This window comes from Elephantulus edwardii, unplaced genomic scaffold (assembly GCF_000299155.1).
Source record: "Elephantulus edwardii isolate Elephantulus edwardi_28Jun2011 unplaced genomic scaffold, EleEdw1.0 scaffold00149, whole genome shotgun sequence".
NCBI lineage: Eukaryota > Metazoa > Chordata > Mammalia > Macroscelidea > Macroscelididae > Elephantulus > Elephantulus edwardii.
In genome coordinates, this window is record NW_006399899.1 from 396,305 (window position 1) to 421,396 (window position 25,092).

At 40.9% G+C, this 25,092-nt stretch overlaps 1 protein-coding gene and 1 pseudogene across 2 annotated transcripts in view; both read right to left on the bottom strand.

The window, feature by feature from the left end:
- LOC102855540 (delta-sarcoglycan-like) overlaps positions 1–25,092 on the bottom strand; it is a gene marked incomplete at its 3' end in the record, with an annotated part of 449,465 nt that overhangs the window by 349,268 nt on the left and 75,105 nt on the right. The window lies entirely within an intron of this gene.
- The window catches only part of LOC102854325, a 74,485-nt pseudogene continuing 51,952 nt past the window's right edge, over positions 2,560–25,092 (bottom strand). Inside the window, exon 2 of the transcript XR_438944.1 lies at positions 2,560–3,418. The product of XR_438944.1 is annotated as a fas-activated serine/threonine kinase-like (transcript). The remainder of the gene's footprint in view (positions 3,419–25,092) is intronic.

Here is a 25,092-nt window from a genome sequence, read left to right on the forward strand (position 1 = left end):
TATCTTTGATATTACATGCAAGCAAAATACTGCTGATGATTATTCAAAAATAGCTGAAACAGTACATAGATAGAGAATTACCTGTAAATCAAGTGGGATTTAGAAGAGGCCATGGCACCAGGAATATAATTACTGATGTCAGGTGAATTTTGGCTGAAAATAAGGAATACCAGAAGAATGTCTATTTGTGCTTTATTGTCTTTGCAAAGGTGTTTGACCATGTGGATCATGACAAGTTGTGGCTGACACTGAGAAGAACAGGAATCCCAGAGCACTTGATTGTAATCATGAGGAACATATACCTGGATTTGAAGACTTCTGTACACACAGAACAGGGGAGCATTGCATGGTCTGGAACTGGGAATGGAGTGAGTCAGAGATGTATTCTGTCTCTGGACCTGTTCAATCTATATGCTGAGCAAATTATCTTAGAAGATGAACTCTATAAAAGAGTTCATATATTGTGACTCATCAATAACCTGCATTACACAGTTGATAAAACCTTGCTTGCTAAAAATGAGGAGGACTTGAAGTACTGGTTGTAGAAGGTCAAGGAATATAGTCTTCAGTATGGACTGTGTCTCAATATCAAGAAAACAAAAATTCTTAATACTGGGTGAGTAGGCAGGGTCATGATGGATGGAGAAGAGATTGAAACTTGCCAACAGTTCATCTTGCTTGGACCTATAATTAACTCTCATGCTACCAGCAGTCAGGAACTAAGGAGACACATTGCACTGGGAAAATCTGCATTTAGGGAACTTTACAAATTATTGAGGAATAGAGCTATCAGTTTGAGGACAAGGTGTGTCTGATTCAGACCATAGTATTTTCAATTACTAGCTATACATCTGAGACCTGGAAAATGAATAAAGATGATAGACAAAGAATTGATGCCTTTGATCTGTGGTGTTAGAGATGAGCACTGAACATCCCATTAGCAGCCAAGAAAATGAACAAATATGTCTTGTAGAGGGTACAGCCTGAGTGACCTTTGGAAGCAAGAATGATGAGGCTTTACCTTACATAGTTTGAACATACTGCTAGGAGGTGCTATTCCTTGAAGAAGGACATGATGTGGGGAATGATGGAGGGTCAGTGAAAGGGAGGAAGACCCTCAACCATGTGGATTGACATGGTGACTGCTACAATGGGCTCTTGTGTGTCAGGAAGTGTGAGAGTTGTGCAAGACAGAAGTAGGTTCAGATCTTTGGTTGATAGTGTTGCTATGAGTTGTACTCAACTTGATGGCACCTAACAACAACAACAACAACAACGTTGTGAGGAGTTGCACTGTGAAACCAAAAGCGCATAGTTCAAATCCAATAGCTATTCTGACAGAGAAAGATAAACAATTTCATCTCACTTAACTTATAAACTCTGAAAATTTGTTGAAGGGTCAGCTATGAGTTTGTTCCAATCTGAAAGCATATAAATACAACAATTACATACACAGCTTGTCCATTCGGTAGACTGAGAGTTGCTGCGACCACTTTGCAGATGGAGAAATGAAAGATCACAACATCAGAGTCTCACCAAGTAAAAATGCGGCTGAGGCAGGTGCTAACCTGACCCTACCTGATAGAACTTTTCACATTCATTTTCCCCAAGTCACATTAAAAGGGCAAACAAAATTCACGAAGATGGAGGAAACGTTCCATCAGACTACCTGGGAACACATGACATTCTCCTGTATGTTCTAGGGAACATAAAAATTGATCAGGTCTTGAAGATTGAAAGTAAAGAGAGAAAAGTAATTTTCAGACTGTTCTTTCTAGCTGTCAGGTAGGAAATAACAAAAACAACTCTAACTCACAGATGTATTTTATCAAGTTTTCCTTCTATGAAGAAAGAATAGCAAAATAATATACTTCTAAAGATGATAATACAATAGGCTTAGATGTGGGCGACAAGCTATTTTCAAAGTTTCTAGGTATAAGCATCAATAATTTTTAAAATGTTGTGTGAGAGAGACTAAACATCTTGGGACTGGAGAGTAATCTTATGTAACACCTGCTGTATGCCAGACAGCTCTGGCGGCATAGCCCACAGCAGTTGAGCTTACTCAAACACCACACTTCTCTCGCAGTTCAAATCCAACATTTGATCCACAAAAGAAAGATGGGCACTCTCCTCCTGTAATATTTATAGTCTTAGAAAACCAATGGAGGGTTAGCCATGAGTTCATTTTAACTCAGTATCAACGTGACTCAGTATCAGGCCTGATCTTAGAGTTTTCTCATATTATTTTCTTTAACCCTCCAACTCTGGTATGTAGGCATAGTCATTCCTATTTGTTTGATGGAAAAACAAAGACTGCGAGATCAGCTGACTTCTCAAGGTCCCAAAGTACCTACGAGGCTGAACTAGGATCTGAGTCCACTCCTTTCTTGCTCCAAAATACTCAGCTTGTTCCACTGAACAGAGTTATAGCTGTTGAATTTCCCCATGTGCCTGGGGGTGGGGGGATGGGGGGGATAATAACCTTAACTATGACACAGCAAATGCAAGCTTACCCTTAACTTACCCATGTTCCATCTGATCCCCACCTACATTTACTCAAAGAAGTTTTACAAGGTGCCGCTCTCTCAGGGCCCGAGAGCCGAGCAGGACCCTCCCGTCCCAGCAGAAATGCCAGCATTCCTGCAGCATGAGCACCACCCTCTGAATAGGGTCTCCGGTGGTGGTGTTCAAGGCAGCCCAGCCTTGAGGACAGGATCTTGGTGGGTATGGTAGGAAAGGGTCCTGGGTCCTCACAGGAAGCACAGCACCATTACTGCTTACACACAGCAGGAAGTCTGTGCAGTAGCCTGGAGGCACAGTCAGGTCCTGCCAGTACTTTTCCTCTCCCAGAAGTTGTCGCAGCCCCTCAGCTACTATATCCTTGTGACTGTACTTGCAGCGGGCACGATCAGTGGTGAGTGGCTGGGGTAAGATGGGCACTTGCTGCTTCTGGGGAAGGCGGGGACCCCAGTATCCTGGGAGCTCCAGCTCCACAGCTGTGTCGATCAGAGAGAGGTAGCTACGCACAATCAGAGCGTGAGGTGTACCACTGATGTGGTTGATGAAACTTGGTGAGAAGACAAAGCGCAGGGCTCGGAAGGGCAGGCACTGCAGCTGGCACAGTGACATCAAGATATTGACAGTAGCTAGGACTGCCATACCTGCTTCACGAGCCAAGATCCTCTCCAGACAGGGCATAAATTGCTGATCCAGAGGCAAGTAGTTCAGAGGCCCAAAGGGCAGAACCAGCTTCTGTACAGCCTTGCTGTTGAGCTGGGCTTCCTGGACAACTAGGAAGTGGGCAATGGCTTCCAGAAGCTGAGGCTCCCGCCACCGGGGTGGCGGGCCAGGTGCTGGGCCAGGAGCACCATTACGTGAGGAGTTAGTTCCTCTGGCCTTGCCTCTGCCAGGCTGCCTTAGTAATTTATAAGAAAGGTGGGTTAAAAAAAACAAACAAACAAAAAAAAACAAAACAAAACACAAAAAAACCTCATGAGCTAATTTTTGCAAAAGAGGTGGAACTTCTGTTTCAGATAAAATATATAGTACACAGGGGCCAAGGAATAAATGGTGCAGTCTGAGGGTCAGAGGGTGCAAAAGCTACAAATTTCAGTAAAACCAGCCTAGAAAATCACCAACAGGAGCATTCAAGTATGTGTAGCTGCCAACACCCACACTGGTGTTCCAGGAGAAACCCAGATCGCAAATATAAACTATCAGGAAAGCATATAGAACAACCGTATTTTAAAATAATATCCAAAACTGTATAATAATGGGTTAATGTGAGTTGTTTAGATACTAAATTCTAAAGATTATCAATTACAGATTGGCGCAGTAAAGTCTAGGATACTAAAACCAAAATTAGCATTGCCATCGCAATCCTAAAATTGCTTGTATGCTTTGATTTGAAGAACAACAGCTGATCTGGTCCTTGGAGAAATAAGAGGTCTAAGAAAATGGGTGGTAGAAATGGTTGGGATTCCAAAAAGGAGGAGCGGGGAAAGGGTAGAGCAGAGGCTGAGAATAGCTCATGTGAGGCTGTTAATAGGAGTCAAATGGTAACAGAAACTGAAAGGTAGAAACTGCACTGAGACTCAGCTCAACTGTCCTGCAGGTTGTAGGAGCAGTTGATTGATAATAACAGTGGTTATCCTTTACTGAATGTAAACACTGCACAAAGTTCTAGGACTGGTTGCTGTTATGTGTTGTTAAACAGGTTCTGACTCACTTTGTCCTTACGTACAACAGAAGACCAAGGAATGCAGCCTAGAGTATGGATTGCTTCTCAATACCAAGAAAACAAAGATTCTTAACACCGAATCAATAGGCAGTGTTATGATGGATGGAGAGGAGACGGAAACTGTCAACAGCTTTATGTTGCTTGGATTCACAATTAACAACCTTGGTAATAGCAGTCAGGAAATAAGGAGACACATTACAAAGGGAAAATCTGCACTTAGGGACCTTTCCAAATTATTGAGGAGTAGTGATGTCAGTTTGAGGACTAAGGTGAATCTGATTTAGACCATGATCTTTCCAATTACTAGCCATGTATCCGAGACCTGGACAATGAATATGGATGACGGAAAAATAACAGATGCTTTTGAGCTGTGGTGTTGGAGAAGAGCACTGAACATTCCATGAACAGCCAAGAAACCAAACAGATGTGTCTTGGAGAGGGTGCAGCCAGAGTGCTCTTTGGAGGTAAGAATGAAGAGACTTTGCCTCACATACTTTGGACATGTTGCTAGGAGGTGCTATTCCCTGGAGAGAGACATGATGTTGGGAAGGGTGGAGGATCAATAAAGGAGAGGAAGACCCTCAATCAGGTAGACTGACATGATGACTGCTGCAATGGGCTCTTTTGTGTCAGGCAGTGGTGAGGATGGTACAGGACAGGACTGGTTTCAGACCTTTTGTTCATAGTGTTGCTATGAGTTGCACTCTACTCAATGACACCTAACAACAACAACAATAACAGCAGACCAATGTGATTCTCAAAATGGTTTTGTGCTTGATTACATTGATGAAGCCACAGTTGGGTCAAACTACCCCACTGAGAGGTTTTTTTTCTTTAATCACAAAGTACTTTATGAATCATGATTGCATTATACCAGGTGCTTTCTATTCTTTACTTTCACACCAGATCTGCATGGTAATGTGATTCCCTTTAGTATAACAGCATTTCTCACAAAGTAGAAGTGTTGTGAGGGTAAGGACCAAGGTGGATTTGTTTACTAGGGGCTAACACAAGATTCTGCTATTGCTTTAAAATATTATTATTTTATTACTGTTATTATTTTGTTATTATTTTATTACTGTTATTTATTACTGTAACCCTGCAGTTCAAATCCACAAGTCTGTCCACATGAGAAAGTTGGGCAAGTTTCTCCTATGTGAATAACTATCTCTGAAAATGCACTGGAGGGTCTTCTGTGAGTTGGTTCTGACTTTACAGTACACAACAACAAAAGTAACAACAGTAGTATGTATTATTATCCGAGATATATATAATTATGCACATATGTCTGTTCTGATATCACTCTCTTTACTCTCATTGCATGTGAAACGGTAATTTGAATTTTATATAACAAATCAATTTTAAATTGAAGAGAGTACGAACAAGAAGCATCTTGACATTTTAAGCATGGGTTTCAGATTAAAACAGCCCTGGGCTTAAATCCTGGTTTAGTAGCTATAAATACGTGGGCAGGTAACTTAACCTCCTTAAGCCCTGGCTTCATCCTCTATAAAAATGAGGGAAACATCCATCTCATTGGGCTGTTGAGAGTATTAGGTGAGATAACTCGTATAATGTGCTTAGCACAGAAAAAAAAAAAAGGAAAAAAATAGTCATAAATGTCCGAGAAAAAGCCTATTACTTCATGAGGTCAGGGAAAGTTTTGTGGAGGGGACATCTGAGTAGAGTCTTGAAAGATAAATATAAGAATCGCTAGATGGATAGAACTGGGGGAGAGGCTGCAGGAAAGTTGTCCAGAGGGGCTCAAGAAACTGCAGGGAGCTGCAGGCAAGTGAGTAAAGGCAGATCACAGACCTGCATGGGGCAGGGGTTAGACCAGGCAGGATGGGATGAGAACCCAGAGTGATCCACAAAGATGCTGGATCTTCTCCTGTGATTAAGGAGAAGTCACTGGAGCATGTTCAGTGCTCATGGTCTAGGAATTACAGTATGACATCTTCAGGAAAGACTGCACCACATGCCCCTTTTCTCAACCATCTCCCCCATCTGAGCCTCTTGAGTTATTTTTTGCATCACACGGAAATCACAACAAGCCCATCATAGTTTAAATACATTAAAATAATTTAATCTTCTATACACCAATTGCTTCTAAAATTTTCTCTCTCTGGAAAAGAGATGTCAGCACACAGACCCTTTTCAAAACCCCTTTAGCAAAGAAGAGAGTAAATATAGCAGGTGATTTTAAAGGACAAGGTTGATGAAGAATCTCAAAAGTTATTTTATTGGCTTCATTTAGTAGGGAGTTTTGGATTTGGGCTTGTAAAAGTTAATCAACCCAAAAGTATCTCAGAGTACCAACAGAGCCAATGGCCTTGACTTGGCTCAAGTGAGGGATGCAAAAGCTTGAAATTGCAGACCCGTCGTAAGGTATATAGCTGGGGAAATAAAGAAAACAAACCAACCAACCACAAGACCCAGTAGAAAAACAACTTGCTTAACAAAGTGGAAGTTACAACCCAGCCAATTGCTACAGAGGATCCTGGTTGTGAGAAAGGAGGTAGTTAGCCCAATGAGTTAACTATAATTTAGATGGCTGAAGGAGAGCCATTTTTCACCCCATAATCTCCAGGATTGGCTATTTAAATGATTATACATTTTTTAAGCAAATGTTAATAAGCAGTTGAGCATTAACATGGGTGTGTCATGTTTTCTTAAAATTTTGTCAAAGAGTACACAGTGTGTTAAAAACAGGAAAAATATGTTGTACACCACCACTCTTTCATATGTTAACACCTAAACTGAACAGTAAACAAGCTCAGAATAAAGTGCATATATTAATTGTTACAAATGACAGATCGAGCAGCCTAAATTAACATCCATTTATGATCTTCCTCTAGGCTTGAGGTATAGGCACATCTAACCTTTCTGCTTTTGATTTTACAAAGTAGAAAGTAAGAGTTCAGCTAGACGGCACCCTTCTCTGCAGTTTGTGGTCCACTTTCAAACTCACACTGTCAGGGGCAGAGTTCAGTTTTTTGACACTGTGAACTGGGGACTGTTCCCAGATGTCAGAAGCCACTCAGGTATTATCACCTGGCATCCTCCACATGACTACTTGTGTTTCTAATTCCTGGCTTTCTGACTTTGAGACTCAGACTTATGGAACTCATACAACTATATTAATCGTACTCAGCTCATTTCCCCTTTGATGAATTCACCTTTGATTACATACACAAAATCCCTATGACAAAAACATGATATAATCACAGTAGAGAGTGTGGTGCCATAGTCCAGAGACAACTGCCCTGCAAAGCCCGAGGCTGCACTTCTCAGGTGGTTCAAATCCACCAGCAGTCCATGGAGAAAGATAAAAAATCTATTCCTGTGGGATTCAGTCTTCAAAACCTGAGAGTCAGATACAAGTTGATTCTTACTGGCCTACAATGCACTTTAAGGAATCACAATAAAAATGCCTGATTATAGTCACAAATTTCTCCTACAATCAAATGTAGGCAAACATACAAGGTGTGTGCATTAGGGAATGGAGATCTTAATGGACATCATAGAGTTCTCACCTACCACAACATACTTAGACGCTAAGGAAGAATGTAATTGATTCATGTAAAAGGCCTTAATTACTCGAAAAATCTTGAAGTCAGAACAATTATCACATTTTTTTATATAAATCTTAATTTATAACTCCCTTATATAAGCAAAAGAAAAATTATCATTTACTTTATGAGAAAGGGATTCAATGAAAATCCCTGTGAAATGGAAGTGGGGCTGACTTAACGGCCCTTACGGTAGGAAGAGGGATCATTTGCAATAAAGAGGGAAGAAAGCAAACATGAGGTTCAGGGTGACCTAGGAGAGGAAAGAGGGGAGTGATTTAGAAGAAGAAAAACTGACTTAGGAAAAAGAACCCTCTCATGAGATTTTTAATATCTTTGCCAAGTGATGTGAGCATTTTGTACCAAACTCCATGCTCCAGTTGCTATATGGAATCTGCAAAATAACCTACGTTTCCTTCTAATGCCCACTGTGTGCTTGGGATATTCTGGGGGGCAAGGGAACCAACAAGTGCTGAATTCTACATCAACACTAGTGTGGGTCAAGCACAGGTGAGTGCATGTAAGTAGAACAATGCACACACTTATACACACACTTACACAGAGAAATGCACACACTTTATAAAGGAATACCACGCTAACCATGTTCTTAACATTATTCGTGCTCAGTTATGAATACTCTAGAAGTCTTGCAAAATATCAGGCTAACCAATCATATACTCTTTGAGATGAGAGGTGCGTTTCTATCTTCTTCTCGGAACTTGGGAGCAGAGTTGGCTGAACTGGCAGGGGACAGGATGCTCCCCACTCAGAAGTGAACCTCCAGGAAGGTCAGTCCCCACTGAAGCAGTTAGAAAGTTTTGCTAGGAGTGATTTTTATGACCAGCATTTGAGGTTTGTCATTCTAGAAATGCAAACAAAGGCATCAAAGTGAAAAAGCTGGACACTGTACCAGCTGAATGAATACACTCAGAGGGCTTTGCAAACACCCCCTAGTCCATTATTCCTTCCCACGAGCTCTGGAGGGAGGTCATTACAATCCTCTCAGTGAATGAGAAAATATGAGCAAGCGTGGAGGTTAAATGACCTGCCCGAGGCTGCCACACAATGTGGAGTGAAGTTCCGATTAGAACTCCCCAGTGTCTCTGCCTCAGGCTTTAGCTCAACCTTAACAGAGTCCAAGCTCTTTAAAACCAGTAGCTTTTCCTCTGGGGCTGCAACAGGATTATGGAGCATTGCAGTAGAGATGGAAGAACTGTGATCCTGAGGGCCCTGTGATTGCCACCTGACCCAGGACTTGAAGTCTTTTGTCTCACTTATTTCCAGAGCTGATTCAGTGTTGTGGCTTTTCCTCACTGCGGATGATGGCATGGAGGGCCTAAGACTACAGTATCATTTCAGACAAGCCAATCTCAATATTTTACAAATTATTATTAACATACACAAAATTCCTTGTGGCCCAAAGGCACTGGTGACCTAGTGGCAAGAAGCTGTGCTGTAATCCCAAAGGCATGCAACTTAGAGGTCATCAGCTGTTCTGTGGGAGAAGGATGGGAAGTCTCCTCTCATGTGATTGTCTTTGAAAACTTGTCTGAGGGTCAGCTATGGGTTGGTTCTGACTCTATGGTACACAGCAGACACACCCCTCCCATAAAATTCCTACAGGCATGTCCCTAAATTTTATTTGTCGATCTGACTAAATATGGCTATTTCTCAGATGTTGCCACTATTCTATTGAAACTATGAAGTCAGAGTCTTCACATCTTAACCTAATCTGAGTGTTGTACACAGTACTGGTCATACGGTCATTTCTTTGTAATTATTTTGTAAGTGACTGAACTAACTCAGATCTACACGTTGATTGGGATCACCTGTGACTTTGTCATAGTGCTTTGCTTTTGGACAATGCACTGACTCTCTTCACTGTATTTGGAGATGGCTCTCATTAGCATAGATGGCTCTCTCCAGTGGAGCTAACAGTAAGCTAAGGTACCTGCTTGATTTTCCCACCTTTCAGTCCGGCTGACCAATAAAGGTATAAGATTGATCTGTGTAGTCTCTATACTCTTGATTGTTTATACAGAATATGTCATCTGCACAACTTATGGCAATGGTGCACATTTATGATGTTGATGTATATGTCAACATGGCTGCCTAGGATTCTCTGGGTTGGAAGTTACAAAGCAGTTATTTTCTTGATGAAGTCTGATATAAGACAAACATTTCATTGACAAGATCTGAAATGACGGAATCACCTTTACAGTTAGATAAGCTAATGGCACCTAATCAATTGAAAGATCATTAGGAACATCTGACAAAGTTCTCTTGCTTTCTGTCCCATCTGCTTCCTGTATCTAGCTCTTAACCATTTTACTACCAGTTCGTTTTATGTACGAGCCCCAGTCTTTTACATTGCCTGCCAATCTCCAAGACATCAGCTTTGGGAAGCCAGCAGCCTGCTGGCTGCCCTGCTGCTCTTGGGCTTATTAGCCTCTGCAGCTATCTGAGTCAGGAGAATATTCTCTCTGGCCCAGAATTTGATTGATAGGCTTGGGACTTGCCAGCAGATATAAGCATATAAGCTATTTCCTTGAGATCAATTAATCAATCTCTTTCTCTTTAAACCTAAGGCAACAATGTAACACAATAAAAATTATATTCTCTGTGACTTAGAATCCTATATGATTATCAGAATAAAAAAGAGAACTTGTTCTCAGGTTGTATCTTTTTGATACCTTATCCAGAGGTATAGGATGGACCAGAGGAAATACTAACTTGCATAACTTGTTGTAACTTAGTTACAACAGAAAGGCTAGAGATTCAAACATGCCAGGCATCTCAGAAGGAAAAAAATGCCTGGTAATTTACTTGTAGAAAATTATAGCCATTAATTCACGTGTAATCACCAAGAATAGGAAGTGATTTAACAATAGTGTTTGTTTGTTTAGTTATGTTTTGATTTTCAATAAGTTTATTTACACAAATTTCCAGGAACTGAAATGCAGTTAAATTTTATTAGTGCTTTACAAAAAAGTATGCTATGTAGAACTCAGGAGCAGTGATTTTGAAAACTACTACGTAACTTGGGAGAGACTGGAGAGCATTATGTTGAGTGAACTAACTCAGTCTCATAAGGACAAATACTCCATAAGGCCATTATTGTAAAAATAGAAGGATAAGTAGCAAAACATGTATGGGGACCCAAAGGGGTAAGACGTGGGAGCAGAAGAGTGAGGATAGGTAATGGCAAAACCAGAGGGTATTTTGTTTTTTAAAGGATAACATTTTCAGTTTGCATGTTCCCTTCAAGTTGCTTTGCAAATAGATTTGAAATCTTTGCTTTAATTATTTCTATCAGCTCAAATTAGCTTATTTCTTATCTTTATAGAATTAATATGTCTTATACATTTTTTATTACCTACTATTTTTATGTTTCCCCAGCCATTTTAAAACTGTAAAAACAATTCTTGAGCTCTATGAAAATGAGCTGGGCATTGGATTTTTCTGACATTCCACCTAGAATATTTCTTGTTGAAATGATCTTTAAGAAGCCCTCGCACATTAAGCAGCTAAACTGTTCATTTAAACGCTACTGATCTTTTTTTTTAATTTAACTGGGAAAAACATATTGGTGGTACAAGGAGGTGAGGGTTGGGGGCAGAAGGGTGAGGATTGGCAGGGATGAGAATTGCAGGGGTGCAGTTGCAGAGCTGCACAATTTGGTTGGTGGGGGAAGCAGGTGAAGGAAATGAAAAGGATCCAGTGGGGACCAGATGCTACAGGGGAATGGTAAGTATTTTCCAATGGCAATGAAACCAACTGTCTTATTGATTTGGGAACTGGATGCAGACTCTCTGGCTTCTTCATGCTGAACAGGGGCTTTGATGTGAAGGGGGAAAGGGAGGACACTTTATCACCTTACTGGTGGGCTTGGGTTAAGGCTGCTTGCCTTCTTGTTCTGTTAGAAGATATTTTCCTGTCATTTGTTCCCCTCTGGACTGCAAAGTGTTTTCCCAGGTGGGTCCAGTGCCGATGGCTGGTTGTACCCAGAGGCTCTATCCTCCTTTGCTTCCTTAGCTGGTAGTTGTATTTCCTTTTTGGCACTGGGTTCAGGGTCAGGTCTGGAGTAAAACTCAGTGTTAAGGTTACCTATAGGAAAGGAAGCAAACTTAGAACTTGTGAGTTACAAATAGAAGGGCTTTGGGGGTGTTGCTTTCCAGTTTACTGGGGGAGAGGGTGGCAGACAGTAGCATAGATAAAATTCTCTGGATACCCTAGGCACTTTTTTCCCCACCCAGGGGTCAGATGGCACAATATGGGGACTGAGAAGCTCACCCTGAGGGCTGTGACAGCTCGCCCCAAGCCAGTGGCTGAAGACAGCCCGCCTAAACGCTACTGATTTTTATTTTTTAGTGCCTCATCTAGAGAAAAGACCCTGCAACCTGTACCTGTGAAAATTACTGTTTGCCACAGAGTTGATTCCAGCTCAGCAACCCTATTCTTCTAAGTCGTATAGCCCTGGTCTGTCCTCTAGCTGTACAGAGGTAACTTGTGGTTGCTGTGATGCTAAATACTGTGACACTGATGTGTCAAATGCAACAATGGTTACCCATGGTAGACAGTGTTTGGTGGATCTCCCCGATTAAAATGCTTGGAAGCAGGAGTGGCATCCACTTCTGAAATAGCTTGCCTCCAGAAACCCTATGATCTTGAAGAAATGAAGAAAGTATACAATTGTTGAGGTCTTTCATTTATAGGGTCACTATGAGTTGCCTACAACTTGATGGCATTTAACAGCAACAACATAGAGAGAGCTCAGTTGGCCTAGTCAACAGAAATTAATTTGTGGCCCTCAGGACTTGTTTTAATTGTTTTTGGTCAAACATTCTTCTAAGTGGTATAGTACTGGTCTGTCCGTTTGCTGTGCAGAGGTAACTCATGGTTGCTGTGATGCTGAACACTGTGACACTGATGTGTCAAATGCGATAATGGTTACCCATGGTGGAGTGTTTCGTGGAGCTCCCTGATTAAAACAAGCTTTGAAGCAGGAGTGCCATCCACTTCCGTAAATAGCTTGCCTATGGAAACCCTATGAACTTGGAAAAACTATGAAAGTTATACAAGTGTTCAGGTCTTTCATTCATAGGGTTGCTATGAGTCGTCCATGACTTAGTGGCATTTAGAAACAACATATCACCTACATGCCTTGGGTATTAGTTAATACAAAATGTAGATAGATGCCTTTGAGTTGTAGTGCTGGAGAAGAATACTGAACATCCCATAGACTGCCAAGAAAATGAACAGATTTGTCCTGGAGATGGTGAAACCACGTTGCTCATTAAAGGTGAGGATTTGAAGCTCCATCTTACATACTTTGGGCATGTTGCCAGGAGCAACCAGTTCTTGGAGAGTGACATTATGCTTGGAAGGATGGAGGGATTGTGCAGGATAGGGAGAACCTAGATGAGATAGATTGACTCAGTAATGCCAGTAGGTGTGTTAGAGTCAGTGAGATTAGCTCAGGATAGGGCAGGCTTCAGAGCTATTGTGCATAAGGTCACTATGAGTTGCAGTTGACATGATGGCAGGTAACAACAACCGTGCAAATGAAGTCTACAGGTGCTCTCCCTGCTAGTGGTAAGGAACTGCACAGGTAGCACAAAGTTTTTTCTTATCTACCAGCTGCTCTGCAGAAGAAAGATGGGCTGTCTCCTCTCATGCAATTCACTGCCTCTGAAAACTTACTGGAGGATCAGGAATGGATAGATTCCACCTCAACAGTACACAACAATAGCAACAACATGAAGAGTGCAAATGATTGATAAGTTTGGCTGGTAACTTCAATTTTGGAAGTTCTAGTTGACTCAGAGTACTGAGAAGTATGGCATGGCGATCTACTTCTGAAAACACACCCACTAAAAATCTCACAGAGCACGTATCAACTCTGACACAGCTGAGGTCACTGGAAGTGAGGGTGATCTGACCTCAGCTGTTTACTGGTTGGCTGATTAATATCCCTTTGGACAGTAATAAAGGTAATGTGCAAAAACGAGGTGATTGACACATATCACTGTCAAAGGGAGGCAAAGAGAGGTATTCCCCAAAATTCCACTCAGCATGAAACAATGCAGAGTTTTGGATTATCCTACATCTGCCAACCTATCATCTAAAAATACAAAGGTCCATAAGCAGTTCATTATCATTATTGGTTCTGTTAACTCTCAAGTCATAGAATCAATCCATAGCTGACCCCTTCCACATCTTCAGGGGCAGTACATTGCATGGGAGAAGACTGCTCATTTTTCTCCCATGGAGTAGCTGCGGGATTCAAACCATGTACTTACGCACTGGCATTGCATTTTCTTACCCTTAAACCACTAGAGCTTCCTATATATGACTGTATTTGTACACATATATGTGTGTGTGTGTGTGTGTATACACACACACATACTTTTTATTTTGCAACAAAAGAAGCAAGAACGCAAGAACTGATTATTCCTTTAGGTCCACATCTGTTCTTCCAAACACTTGGAATACAATAGATTCATGAATAACTTGTTTCAAATCATAGGAGAGTTAGAGAGGGGGAAAAGCGACATGCTGTCAGAGTCTAGTAACGTGTGTCTAAACTAGACCAGCTGTGTTTAAGTGTCAGCATTACTTTAAACAGCAGCAAGTCAATGAATTGAGGTCTAAACAGTTTGTTTCCAGGCAATATAGGTTGTATTGCCTTGACTTTGTAACCATAAAGTGTGATTTTTTTTTTTTAAATATACTACCCAATAATTTTGCCTCAATAATTTTGAGGTGATGTCTAAAGTATACTAGTTCATTGTTGTTGCTGTTGTTAGGTGCCATTGAGTCAAATACAAACCATTACAATCTTTTGAATAATAGATCTGAACCCTGTCCCATCCTGTGCTATCCTCACACTTACTGAAACATTAGGGCCCATTGAGGCAGCCACAGTGTCAAACCACTTGGTGGAGGGTCGTCCTCTCCTTCGCCAACCTTCCACCCTTCCAAGCATCAGGTCTCTTTCCACGAAATAGCCTCACCTTACATACCCTAAGTATGTAAGTATACTAACAGTAATATATTTTTGTTTGCATGTTTTGAAATAAAGCTGTCAAAATATCTCTTTAAAACATGGACATATTATTTTATAATTCATTTATACTTTAGTATGAATTGGGCAGCCTATCAGAATATTATCCCATTAGCTTTAGGACCATTCCTTAAATACTTGGAGAAATAGTGGAAATTTTCTTTTCCTCAGAGAAAATCACAACTCTACGGTGATTCTCAGAGTGAATTTCATCAAGTTACCAAGTTATTCTCAGGCTTCCTAAAGCACTAACACCCTATTAATGACTCTGAGAAGTCCTATAGTAACAAAAGATGCTGTTTATAGCAACCTTACTTGGATGTACTCAACCTTACACTTCTTTGACAGGTAACACCTCTTAACTTCCCATGCAGGTGTGTGTGGTTCATGAGGTGTACATCAGAAATTATATGATGAAAATGCAAAGAGAATTTCCTTCACACCGACAAGATACAATAACAGTAATGAATATTTATTATTTCATATTTATGCCAGACCTTGGGAATACCATGGCAAACCTGACAGATGCCTTCCTCTTGAAGAAATAAAGTTTAGTTGGGAAAACAGATAAAGAAGGATATCAACAAGGTTATAAACGAAGTTCACACAGTGTGGGTAGATGTGGGCACATAAGGACACCCAGCATTGCTGGTGTCATTCACTAGCTTTGCAAGTCATTCTTCTCATTTTTTTTTCTTCACTGACTTGGCCAATAGGCCTAAAGAATCAGCCTTCATTTAGAAGAGTGTGATAATTCCATTCAGGTCACTCCCAAAGACAAGGGATTTGGAAAGGTGTTTGCCATGGCTGGTCTGTAAAACTGCAGCACACGATGTCCCGGGAAGACAGTGACCGTTTAGATCACCATCTCTCACTCAACTCTATCTACAAAATAAGGCCTTTGGCAGGGTGGCCTGCTATTTGGGATATATCTGAGGTTTGGGAAGCTGGTGAAAGAGAGTGATCATGAGGCTACTGATGACTACATATATGTGAATTTGGGCCTTGAAAAATCCTATATCCAAGTCACAGTGCCAACTCACATATTATTGTTGCTTTGTGCCATCAAGTCGCTTGCAACTCAAAGCGATGCTATGTACAACAGCTCGGAACCCTGCTCTGTCCTGTGCCAATCTCACTGTCTCCGACACACCCACCCCCATTCCCCCAGTCACTGAATCAATCCATCTCATAGAGGGTCTTCCTCTCCTGAGCTGTCACTCCACCCTCCCAAGTTTGATGTCCCTCTCCAGGGATTGGTCCCTCCTTACAACATGTCCAACACATGTCAGAAGAAGCTTCAGAATCCTTGCCTCCAAGGAGCAGCCTGGATTCACCCTCTTTACACATGAGCTCATTCTAAAGGAGATTATTACACAATTAGTTCAAATACTATATGCAGAAGTTAAATGTAAAGCTGCTCAGAATGAGGCGATGGTTAGGAGCTGATCAATATTACTCCAAGGAAATTCCCTGGACTCCTGGAAGGACATTGAAAGTTAGAAATCAAACAGAGGTGCTGGGTTGAGGCTGACTCATGGAGAGCCCATACTTGTCAGGGTAGATGTGCACCCTATAGAGTTTTTCTGTAGCTTAATTCTTGAAAACAGATTGCCAGGACTTTCTCCTGAGGCACCTCTAGGTGGACTCAAACTGCCATATTTTCAGTTAGTTTCTAGCTACTCTAAATTGTACTCCCTAAGGACTCTGACAATGTCACTAAAGCCCGTTTCAGGCACTGATTTCCTCCCTCCCCCCCATAAAAGATAGTTTGAGAATCATTGTTTAATCTTGAGTGTCAGAATGCCTGGGCAATGTGCTATCTTTCTCTCTTCCTCCCATTTACTCTCTTGGTGTAAAGGGTTATGGAGCTGAGCTGCTAATGGACAAATGGTCAGGAGTTCGCATCTACTTAGAAATGCCTCGGAAAACAGGCCTGGCTATCTAGGTCCAAAACGTCCGTCACTGGAAGCCTTATGGAGTGCTGCTGGGAGTCAGAATGGACTTGACGGGCAACTGTTTTCTAGAAGCACTTCTCTGAGCTCAATGACCTTAGCACAAGAGTCATGAGAGTTCTCACTTCGAAAGTTGCAGTGGAGGTTAAATAAATTAATGCATGAACAGCATTTAGTAGAAGGCCTGACACATAATAAGATATCAATCAATGTAAAGTACTTTCAGATTGTCAGAATATACTCTGTTCCTCTGTCTCTCACTTCTCCTTCTTGAAACAGTTTCAACAACACTGTCCACAGGTCAACAAGTCACACATTGCAAAGTACCCATCTAGGCTCCACACCAGGGAACACTCACTATACATTAACCAATCAATACTGTTGGCAGAGGGCTTAGTATCTCTCAGCTGAGAAGCCCAAAAGGGCACAAACATTTTCCCTGATTTCCTGCCAACGCTTTGCTTACCTAAGCCCAAAGCTGGCCCAGTCCTTATGCACTGCAACAATAAACACATACAAAACCACGCATATAAATAAAATATTCGTGCTGCTAATGAGAGGCAACCCAGCAGTTTTCTCATCACTTCAGTGACAAGTTTATGTGCTCTACAATCGCAGTCGAAATATTTTTGCTATTTTCATGAGTTTCTTGGCTTCCTTCCTGAGGAATTAATCATTTCTGCAGCACTGGGGAGAAGCTGAGAAATCGCAGACATGACTGAATGACATGATAGTGCATTCTCTTCGCCCACGCTGAATCTCTCTCTGTGCATGAAATTAAATCGTTCCAGGGGAAAATGGCTTGCTGCGGTGGGGAAAGGAAGGAAGGAAGACATAGAACTCCTCCGGGGCTCTGGCTTCATGGAAAGAGTTCGGTTGGCGTAGCAGATCGACTTCGATTCTTTTGAGTTCCTCAAATTCAAGGTGAAAAAAAATATGAACACACTCAAGGCTCTGTGGGTATGTCTAAATAAAATGTGTGGGCTCTTTGGGGTGGCAGGAAACAGATGCTCTAATGGGCCCACTAGAATTGTAACTGAGAAGGGAGACTTGGCTCCAGTTTGTTTTAATCAGAGAATTGGACCCGAATCCCACTGATCATCTCGTCTAATCTCATTTTCAAAGTGGGAAAGCTGTACCAAGTGGAGCATGAGTGTCAAACCCACAGGCTTTGAAGATAAACACACACATGTTCAAGTCTAAGTCCTGCCTCTTTACTAACAAATTACCTGGTGCCTCTGATGGCATCCTTCCTTGGCACAAGCAATCCTTCATCAGGAAAATTAGACACATAAGACTTAGGAACAATAAATGTGTGCACATGCACATGCTTCTGCAGAACCACACATATGCTGTCAAACTCTGCATTAAAGGCACATAGAATTTTTGGTATGGTTTTTTTTAAATTATCATTGTGATTTTAACAAAAGTTTACATAAAGGTTGGATTTTTATTCATTCATTGCTGCACATTTTCCTCCCAACCCGCTCCTAGTTCACTTTAAATATATATATATATATTTTGTCATTCATCGTTGCATAATTTCCTCTCTGCCTCCCCATCCCTTCCCCAGTCTACTTTGCTATGCACCTCTTATTCTGGACAGATGTAACTTCTGAAAGTAGGTAAGTGACTTTCAGTCATGAGATAAAGCTTACAGCAAAGAAACCAATCACCATAATATGATTATTTATGTATTATCTAACCCATATGAATTCTGAAAACACACAAAGAAGACCATTTGCATCCACAATTGTTATTCTTTCCACAGAACATGGCTCATCACTCTTAATTTTGTGACAGGGTCAGGAATCCTTAAAAAAAAGAATTCATTGTTTGCTTTGTTGAGATTATGCATAACAGAATATCCACCAATTTCCAAATAAACAACTTAGTGACAGTAATTACGCTCTTAGGGAGTTCTGGAGGCCAAGTCCGCAGGGCACTGCACGGCTAACCCAAAGCCTGAGCCTGGTGGTCTGAACTCACCAGTCACTCAGAGGGAGAAAGGCAGGCAATCTCCTCCTGTAGCATTTACAGCCTTAGAAACCAGCTGGAGGGTCAACTACAAAACAGTTCTAACTCAAATGCAATGAATAGTAATTCTATCTGTAAACCTTTCTCACCATCATTTTCCAACTTTAAGTGTCCTTCTTTTATATTATGCCATCAGATAATTTTATCACATTATTAGGAAGCTCTAGTGCAAGTAGTTTCTCTCTTCAGCTGCTTCAGGGTAGAAAGATGGGCAACCTCCTCCCTGGGAATTTACAGTGTCTGAAAACCTGCTGAAGGGGGAGCAATGAGTCAGTGTAGGCTTGACAGCAATGAGGGCACGAGTGAGTCTATCATATTCAGAGCTCTGGTGGCACAGTGCATGACTTGCTGCACTGCTAAAGGAAAGATCACTATTCTGAATTCACCCAGTAGTGGTATAAGAGTTGGACAGTCACCTCCTGGAGAAATTTTTAGCCTCAGAAATCAATGGAGGATTGATGTGAGTTGGAATCCACTTGACAGCAATGGGTTTCCATCAAATTTAGGAGTCCAGGAAGTGGAGTATAGTATGCACTGGACTGCCAATCAAAATGTCAGCAGTTTGAATCCAATAAATACTCCACTGAAAACAGATGGACAGTCTTCTTCCATAAAGATTTACCATTTTGGAAACCCAGTAGAGATTACCACCAATCAGAACTTATTTAATGGCAGTGGGATTTGGTCAGCCCTGTTTGTTCAGGTGTGTTCTGACTTATTAAACTGTAGGTTCTATGAGTTTTAAGACCGTGAGTATTCTTTAAGACTATTCCTGACACTGGGACCTCAAAAAAGCCTTGTAAATCATTGGGGAGTAATTATGTGGGCAACTTCTCTTCCTTGGATCCTATTTTAACTGGATAACCTTAATATTATTTATGTTGAATACAATAATGTTACAAAACAGGTCTTAGACAAAACAGGTCTTAGCATTTGAAACAAAAGTCTTACAAGATTATTATCAATGTAATATGATAAATCTTGTGTTGCCTAATGATTAGAAGCTGTGCTGCAATGTTAAAGCCCCATGATCCAAATCCATCAGCTGCTCCTTGGAGGAAGGCTAGGCGATGTCCTCTTGTATCATTTACTGCCTTCTCAAAACCCCCTGGAGGGCTGTCTAGGAATCAGTTCAGACTGGATGGCATGTAACAACAACAACAACTTAGAGTATGTGTAGCATAAAATGACTAAGATTCCTAAAAAGAGCTGATTGTAATGTTGGTGTTGTTTTGTGTTGCCAAGTCACCTGCGCCTCATAGAGACCCTGTGTACAACAGCTCTGAAATCTGCTTTGTTCTGAGTCAATCTTACTGACTCCTACACATCTACTCCCATTGCCCTAGTTACGGTATCAATCCATCTCTTCCAGGGTCATCCTCTCCTGCGCTTTCCCTTCACCCTTCTGAGCGTGATGTTCTCCTCCCAAGATCGGTCCCTCCTGGCCACATGCCCAAAGTATGTGAGACAGAGCTTCAAAATCCTAGCCTTCAAGGAGAAACTTGGTTTCACCCTCTCCAAGATATTTATTTTCTTGGTGGACGATGGCATGTTCAAGACTCCTCCAGCACTACAACTCAAAGGTGTCAACTCTTCTGCTGTCATCGTTAGTCACTGCCCAGCTCTCTGATGCATTGGATCATCTGATGCATTGTGAAAATCATAGCCTGGATCAGGTGCACCTTAGACTCTAGGCTGACATTGTTGCTTTTCAGTACTCTGCTGAGGTTCTCAACAGCAGATTACCTAACACAATTCATCTTTTGGTTTCCTGATAGCTAGTGTCAATTGATTGTGTTGATTGCAGAGTCCAGCAAACTATGATTGTTAACAAGCTCAATCTCTTCTCCATTTATCATGGTGGTTGTGAATCTTTGCCTTCTTGAGGATGAGCTTCAATCCATATTGAAGTCTATAGTCTTTGACCTTCTACAGCAAGTGCTTCAGGACATCCTCAGTTTCAGCAATCAAAGTTGTGTCATCTGCATAGCATAAATTGTTGCCGTCTCTTCCTCCAATCCTGATGCCACATTCCTCCTATAAAGCCTAGCCTCCTGAATGATTTGCTCTGCATATTGATAATAGATTTATAAATAGTTTGGGTAAAGCACTGTATTCAACCTGAATTGTACGTCTTGCATTCCTCCTTGAGTAAAATTTTCTTTGAGGGCAATGTTATTGCAGTTTCCTTAGCAAGATGTTCCACCAGGTGTTTGCTGTTGTTAGGTTCCATCAAGTTGAGTATGACTCATAGTAACTCTATGAACAACATGCCTCTCCAAATTATTGAGGAGTAATGATGTCAGTTTGAAGAGTAAGATGTGTCTGATCGAAGCAATCCAATCACTTATGATGGTGCTGAGAGCTGAACAATGAATAAGGATGACAAAAGAAGAATTGATATTTTTGAACTGTGATAAAGAGAAGAACACTGAACATCCATGGGCTGCCAAAACAAACAAACAAACAAACAAACAAACAAACAAAAAAACATGTCTTTGAGAGGGTGCAGCCAGAATGCTCCTTGGAAGCAAAGGTGATAAATTTTCACCTCACAAACTTTAGACATGTTGCTAGGAGAGGTTATTCCTTGGAGAGGGAGATTATGTTTAGAAAGGTGGAAAGACAATGAAAGAGAGAGAGGAAGAGTGTGCCAGAGATTGTGAGGCCATCACAGGATAGAATGAGGTTCAGATCTGTTGTTCACAGGGTCACTATGAGTCATGCTCAACCTGACAGCACCTAACAAAAACCTTGTGGAACATCTTGCTGCAGAAAGTATAGTACAGTTGCCCCCCAACAAAATTTTACTCTACAAATGAGGAAGTACTAAAACTCAGTGGTGCTTTGTTTGTTTTTTATTTCAATTCCATCTCAAATATAATAATAATACACCACAGATTTCTCATGACATAGTATGCTCTGTGTTGAACTGTTAACCAGAAGTTTTTCAGTTCAAATCTAATAGGGGCTCCATGAAAAAGATATAACAATCTCCTCTGACAAATATTTAACAGCCTCAGAAACCTGATACAAGGTCACAATGAGTTAAAACTGATTGGATGGCAGTGGCTCCATGCACATGCCCACAAACACTACACACAAACACACACACACACACACACACACACACACACACACACACACACTTATTACATGACATAGATGAAGGTTTCACTTTGTTTCTGGCATGCATCCATCTGGTCATTACCAACCCATTGCTTTAGGGATTACTACTAGAAAACATAGGAAAAATGACATTAAGTAATCTACCTAAAGTTAAAAAAGTAATGGAAGACTGGCCTCAGAGTCTCTGTTCTGGTCATTACTATATTACCGCTGGCAAAACAAGACACCTACATATTTCTGGCTTCACACTCTTCCAGAGATTGTCCCCTTAATTTGAAGCCATATGTTTAATCTTTCTAGAGGATTGTTGGAATGAGTATTTAATTTTTGTCTGAGTAGAGGTACTATCAAGAATACTTCTGAGACATGGAAAGACTTTTCAGACAAAGGCATTTGGATGGCCAGCCGACACATGAAGAAATTTTCAAAATTAGAGGCAGTAAGAGAGATGCAGATCAAAACCACAATGAGATACCATCTGACCCCAGTGGAAGTGGTGAATTTTAACAGGACGACAAGCACTAAATGGTGGAGAGGATGTGCATAAATAGGAACTCTTATACACTGTTGGGGATTGTAAAATGGCACAATCACTCTAGCTGAACATAGAAATTCCATATGATCCAGCTATTCCACTGTTAGGAACATACCCCAAGGAAACTAGAACTGAGACACAAATTAAGATTTTTATACCAATGTTCACAGCAGCATTTTTCACCATCAGAAGAACATGGAAATATCCCAAATTACCAAATGCAAAAAAAAAAAAAAGGGACTGAAAAATTTTGGTACATTCTCATGATGGAATACTATGCAGCACTCAGGAACAATGATTTGTAAAATTATTACATGTCTTGGGACAGACTGGAGAGCATTATGTGGAGTGTATTATTAGTCTCATAAGGACAAATACTATAAACGAATAAGACCATTATTATAAAAAATATATAAGGATGGCTAGTGAAATATGTATGGGAGCCCAAGGGGCGAAGGGATGAGAGCCAAGGGGTGAGGTTAGGTAGTAGGAGGGGAAATATGGGGTCACACAATTTGAGGGGTGGAGGGAGGGAATAAAGAAAAAGGAAATGACCTGATGAGAATCCAAAAAGACAGATTAATGGTAGGTATATTTCAATGGTGGTTAATTTACAAAACACAATTTCACAAAACACTATGAATGGGGATGATTGTATGAAACACAATGTGAATGAAGGATAGCACAGAACACAATTTATACAACTTTTGTATGTACACCAATATCAAATATTTTAATGTATATAAATCAGCAATTTTTTAAAAAAAGAGTACTTTTTTGAGGCAGATTAATATCTCCTCTAATCTATAGGACAAAGTGCCAGGAACCCCTGCAGTCATCTCCAGTCTACTTCAAAGCCTCAAAACCCACTGAAAGGTCAACTACGAGACTGTTCTGACTAACATGGCAATAAAACTTTTTGGTTTTGTTTGTTTGATTTGGGTCCAACTTTGGACAAGGCCTCTAGGGCACCAATCCAAATGGAAACATGTCTCTTGGGAGGGAGGGGGGAAGGAATTTGGTACACATCTATTTATGTCTCCTCCTTTCCTTCTGAGATTTGCTGTTGTGCTGTTAGGTGTTACTGAGTAGACTAAGATGCATAGCAACGCTATGAAAAAGATTGGAAATCACGGTTCCAGTCACGGTGGCAATCCTTCTTGCTGAGGCCTTCCTCTCCTGCATTGATTCTCCTCCTTTCCAAACTTGGTATTTAGGACAGGCCTCAACTCACAACACGTCCAGAGTACTTAAGACAAAGTTTCACCCTCCTTGCCTCTAAGCCTTGGCGGCACTCTGTCTGAGTTTTAGAAAGAGTTATTTCATCATTAAGGAGCTCCGGTGGTACAGTCCATAACAACTGTGCTCCTGGCCCAGAAGTTTAGGCATCTCTTGTGGTTCAAATTCACTAGTGGCTTCTCGGGGGGAAAAATGATGGTCAATTTTCTCATGTTATGATTTATAGCCTCAGAAATCTGCTGGAAGGTATCAATGAGAAGAAACAGGAAGTTTGAGATGTTTTATTTTATTTCATCATCTTAGGTGGCCTTTGGGAATAAGACCCAAAGGAAATATTTTTTCAAGAGACTTTGAGTGGAGAAAGTTCAGAAGACTATGCCTCTGAAAGAATTTTTGGGCATATTTTTGTGGGAATGCAGTAGGAGAGAAGGTTAAGTATTTTGTCAGTCTTACTCTAGCCAAGGATACTCTAGCCTCTGATACAGATAAGGATCATGTCTCCTAGATAAGGATCCTAGCGTCTTTTTAGTTCTGTGCTCATTGTAAAGGCAAATGAACACTTCAAAGATGTATAAGATGTGGACACAGTTTTAGAGAGCTCTTGTGGCCTAAAGACAAGAAGCTGTGCTGAAATTCGGAAGGCACAGAGTTTGAATCCACCGTGTGGGAGAAGCATGCACATTCTTCTCCTGTGTGATGAAATGGTTTCCAACAACATACAAATAGCAATGATTTCACAAGGCCAGCATTGAGATCTCCTGATTTCAATATCTTACATATCAAACAAGCATGTGTGCTCACTTCAGCAGCACATATACTAAAACTGGAATGATACAGAGAAGATTAGCACAGCCCCTGTGCAAGGATGAGATGCAAACATGTCTATGAAGATTCTCCACCGCAAATGCTTACCAAGTTATTTAAAATACAAGTGGATCACTCTTTCCAGTTGTTAAACATTATAAAGGAACAATATCAGGAATCGGCAAGAGGAGGAGTGAGGAAAGTTGACAAGTTTAAGCTTATTTTGTTACAAAGGATCAGAATTATATTGAGATGTTGGAGGAATTGGTCTGATTAACTGATCCAAGCTCTTGGCTAGATTTTAGTGGAGTTCATGTTTGTATTCTGGCACAATGGGGTCTTTAGGCTGCCAAATCCAAAATCAATTTGTAGTAGCAACAGCAATCAGTCATTAATTGATTTCTGATTCTATTCTGCTTTAAATTAAATGGCATCTTCAGGCCCTTGCAAATGAAATAATGATCAGTGATTGGACACATCTGATAGCACTTTGAATGCTGTCTATTATCAGT